The 4,769-nt window shown below is 46.7% G+C and overlaps 1 pseudogene; it reads right to left on the bottom strand.

The window, feature by feature from the left end:
• Nucleotides 1–1,368: 1,368 nt before the first annotated feature.
• On the bottom strand, nucleotides 1,369–2,511 carry LOC103592328 (annotated as a pseudogene).
• Nucleotides 2,512–4,769: the final 2,258 nt, after the last annotated feature.

The raw sequence follows: 4,769 nt of genomic DNA, 5'->3' as shown, positions 1-4,769 counted from the left end.
GGGGGGGGGGGGGGGGGGGGGGGGGCGCAAGGGACAGATCTTGGCTCAAATGCCAGAAACTCACAATTCTTACTGAGTTTTAGTACATTTTCTTGCATAAATATTTCTTCATTTGCTGTGTGCCCTTAGGATAATATCCACAGACTTTAACTGGTTTCTTTCTTTAAAAAATTATTTTTACTAGCTTTGTTAGTTTTGTTGGGCAGTGGATCAGTGGAGCATATCACCCTACCATCCCAGAAGTGGAACTTCCCATGTAGGTTTTTAATTGACTCAGTTCCACTAATTGAAAAATCATCCTTTCCTCACTATACTGTACCGAGACCTTTGTCAGAAGTCAGGTGGCTGTGTGTGTGTGTGTGTGTGTGTTTCTGGACCTTTCATTTTGTTCTATTGGTCTACCGGTTTATCCTTGCACTTAGACCACATTGTCTTAGATACTGTGGCTTTATAATGAGTCTTGAAATCAGGAAGTGTAAGTCGTCCTCCAGCTTTGTTTTTCTTCTTTTTCCTCTTCTTGTCTCCTTGTTCTTCAAGACTATGACTTTGTGTAACGAATTTCTATGTTGCCTGGTGATGGAGTTTGGAGGTGTTGTCCCCTCCAAAACTTATGTGGAAATCTGATCCCCAATGTGGCAGTGTTGGAAGTTGTTTGAGTCATGGGGGCGGATCCCTCATGAATGGATTAATGCTCTCCCTGGGAGAGGGGGGATTAATGAGTGAGTTTTCACTCTATTTCGTTGTTTAAAAACACCCTGGCACCTTCTCTGTCTCTCTTGCTTCCTCTCACCATGTGATCTGCTTGTACCTGCCGGCTGCCTGCCGCTTTCCACCATGAATAGAAGCAGCCTGAGGCTCACACCAGATGCAGCTGTCCCAGAATTGTAAGCCAAATAAACCTCTTTTCCTTATAAATTACCCAGTCTCAGGTATTCTGTTATAGTAACACAAAACGGACTAAAGCACCTAGGTATCCTTTTTCATGTTTGATGTCAAGATTTTATTTACAAGTCTTTTTTGTTGTACAGAAAGTAAAAATACTGTTACAGTCTCAGTGTACCTGGAAGCCGCAGACAGTTGACCACCAGTCCCGGCTACCCACGGCGTGCTACGGCAAGTCTTACTGAAAACCCAATAACGCTTACAATTTTGTTGGGGTGAAGTCCCTAGGCTCGGTGGTGGATGATCAAAAGAGACTAAACTGAGGAAGGCGGAATGTCACAGGAACTATTCTTTGGCTCTTTGGGTGGGTGGGTGTCCTAGGGTTTGTATCCAGCTACCTTTTTTTTTCTTTTATTAAACAGCTACCAAATCCGTGAGAGTCCAACCGATGCTGAATAGTTCTGTTCTTGCAGGTCATTTGGGGTCTTAATCATCTCCTTCATCACCTGTTTCTCTGTTTGTCTTCTCACCTTTCCTGCTTTCTTCTTCCTCTTCATGCTCATCCTCATCTTCATCAACTTCTCCATCCTGTCCAAATTCTTCTTCCTCCCCACTGACTTCATCTTCATCTCCTTCTACATCCTCGTCTTCATCTTCATCCTCTTGTTCATCAAACTCTTCTATACCATCCTCCTCCTCTTCATCCACACTGTCCTCCTCAGCGTCTGAGTTGGGGCTTCCTGGTCCTGTCAGTCACAGCCATGCAGGTAGGTCAGCCGGGGCAGGAGCCTGAAGACACTCTCTGGGTGGCCATGCAGATGAGTAACCTCACAATCAAATAGATCCAGGCTTGGGCCGGCCTGGTGGTGCACTGCGCTAGTGCGCCGCTTGGGAAGCGTGGTGGCACTCCCACCGAGGGTTCGGATCCCACATACAGACCGGTTCCCGCTCACTGGCTGAGCGAGGCGTGGGGGCAGCACTGAGGGTTGCGATCCCGTTGCCGGTCCCGGTCCGGTACGGGGGCGACACTGAGGTTTGCGATCTGTTGCCGGACACGGAAAAAGAAAAAAAAAAAAAAAAAAAAAAATAGATCCAGGCTTTTCAGACAGTCCAACTTTTTCAAAGGTTCCAAGGTGCTGAATCTTTTAGTTTATTATTTCCTCTTAAGTTCAGATGTGTGAGATTTGCAAGTTTTTCTGCTAACATGTCCAGACCTCCAAACATTCTTTTTTGTTTGTTTTTGGTGGCTGATTGGTAAGGGGATCCAAACCCGTGAGCTTGGTGCTGTCAGGCTGTGCTCTAACCAACCGAGGTAACTGACCAGCCAAGACCTCCAAGGATTCTATTGTCACTGAGCTCAAGCTTGTTCAATTTAGGCAGCTTGGAGAGACTTGAAACTGAAATCAAGCCTACATTTATTGAACTAAGGAACTCTAAGTTCACAAATTTAGCTAAGCCTTCACTCTTTCCATCATTTGATTTGCAGTTGTCCAGGACAAGTTCTCGAACAGCTGTCGGGGTCTGGTTCCTCAGCTCCAGGTGGATCCTCCCCTTCACGTGCACCTTCCGCTCTTCAAATTGAACTTTCTGCGGTGGGGACAGAGGAGAGAGAGGCAGTGTGGCAGAGCCCGGTTACTCACGGGAGCTGGGAGAAACCACAGACAGAGAAGGGGCTGGAGTGCAGAGTCGGCCGTACTGCCTGGGCTCCCATTTTGAATACAAGCTGGTCTTTCTCATACCAGAAGCTGGTCAGTCTCCCTTGACACAGTTTCCAGTTCTCTGCCTCCTCCCAGTTCCTCAGTGTGGCTGATCCACATACCTGCCTTATATAACTTCCTTCTGATGACCACCTCCCTATGGGACAGCTAGATACAGCCTATTTGACTGGCTCTGCTGACCCCACACCTGCGTGGACTGTGCAGATGTGCCACAGTGACCACCTCTCATGCACAGTGTGGCCTCCTGGGACTTGTGCCCACTTGCTCTACACCCACCAGTTAGAACCCCCTATGTGAAACCTGCTTGGGTGACGCCCTGGATCCCAGTAAAGGCTTTGGCCCACAGGCCCGTCCCTCTCTGGCTCCCCACCTGCTGGTTAAGTGCATTGCCTCTGTGACCTTCCTGTCGGCCCTTGCTGGTACCTCTTTTCTCATGGACCTGTGAGCAATACACTGCTTCTGCTATTTCATGTGTTGTGTCACGTTGCCTTCTCTGTTTCACCTGACTGACACACCTGAACCTAACTTCTTTCCTGGTCAGGGCTCCTCTAGAGAGCGGCTATCTTGTAGGAACAAAGTGGACACAGGTCAGACAAGAGCCACAGGGTGTCTGCCAGTATAAACAGGTTTCCCGAGGGAGGGAGCCCTGGTCACGGGTCAGACACTTAAGCATTAGGTTGTCTGCCAGGATAAAGAAGTATCCTGTAAAAGGCAAATCCCTGGTAGATGCATCAGGGCAGGGCTAGCGTATATAGCCACTCTCAGGAGAGAGACCTCAAGACGAAATTAGAGAGAAAAATGATGCTTTGCTATGGTGTTTTTACCATGTGCAATTAAAATTTTTATCTAGTTGAATATATGTCTTTTTCTTTATTATTTCTAGATTTTGAGTCACTATTAGGTAAGTTTTCCTCACTCCCAGGTTATAAAGGAATTCAGTGTCTTCCCCGTGTGTGTGTGAGAGAGAGAGTGTTGTGGAACGAACTCAGCAAGAAAGCCTCCAGACGCTTGGAAGGTAGGAGAGTCAGAAGGTTTATTACATGCGGGACCCAGGTGAACTCTTGTTCTGAAATCCTGGGACTGTGAACATGAGTTTAACAGGGTCTTTATAGGCCATAAACTTAGGTTTAACTTATATCTTAGACAAACAGCTGTTGGTTTTAGTTTTTCCTTACTCGTGTGACTTAGTTGAACAAGCAAAATTAGAAATGCAAGTGGCAAAATTAGAAATGCAAGTGGGGCAAGCTTGCAAGATTACAAAGGCAGAAATGCCTGCGAGCAGTTGATTATTAACTAGGCAGAGTTCTGGGGGTCCTAGGAGATAAGCACATTTAGTTACAGAGGCATTTTACAAGTCAGTTAAAATTTTAATTTTTGAATTCTCTCATCAAGAGAATTAGTCTGTTTTCATGTTGCTATAACAGAATACCTGAAACTGGGTAATTTATAATGAAAAGAGGTTTATTTGACTCATGATTCTGGGACAGTTGCATCTAGTGTGTGCCTCAGGCTACTTCTACTCATGGTAGAAAGCTGCAGGCACATGGTGGATACAAAGAGATCATGTGGCCAGAGGAAGCAAGAGAGAGGGGGGAGGTGCCAGGGTCCTTTAAACAAGCAGCTCTCAGGGGTAACTAATAGAGGGAGAAGTCACTCATTACCCTTCCCCCCAGGAGTGCATTAATCTATACATGAGAGATCCACCTCGCCCATCTAAACTGCTCCCAACACTGCCACATTGGGGATCAGATTTCAACATGAGCTTTGGAGGGGACAAACATATGCGAGCCATATCAGTGTGTGTGTAGTTTTATTTTTATACATTTAGATCTCTGATCCATATGGGATTTATCCTAATGAACAGTATGAGGAATGGGTCTAGTTTAATTTTCTTTTCAATTTTTTTTTTTCCTTTTTGTCTTTTTTTGTGACCAGCAACAGATTGCAACCCTCAGTGTTGCGCCTGTACTGGACCGGGACCGGCAACGGGATCGCAACCCTCGGTGGTTCGCCCGCACCTCGCTCATCCAGTGAGCGGCCGGTCTGTATGTGGGATCCAAACCCTCGGCAGGAGCGCCGCTGTGCTCCCAAGCGGTGCACCGTAGCAGTGCGCCACCAGGCCGGCCCCCTTTTTTTTTTGTCCTTTTTATGACCGGTAAGGGGATCGCA

The sequence above is a fragment of the Galeopterus variegatus genome, unplaced genomic scaffold, assembly GCF_000696425.1.
Source record: "Galeopterus variegatus unplaced genomic scaffold, G_variegatus-3.0.2 Scaffold1127, whole genome shotgun sequence".
NCBI lineage: Eukaryota > Metazoa > Chordata > Mammalia > Dermoptera > Cynocephalidae > Galeopterus > Galeopterus variegatus.
The sequence above is the reverse complement of the archived record's forward strand: the minus strand, read 5'-3'. Positions and strand labels throughout refer to the sequence as shown.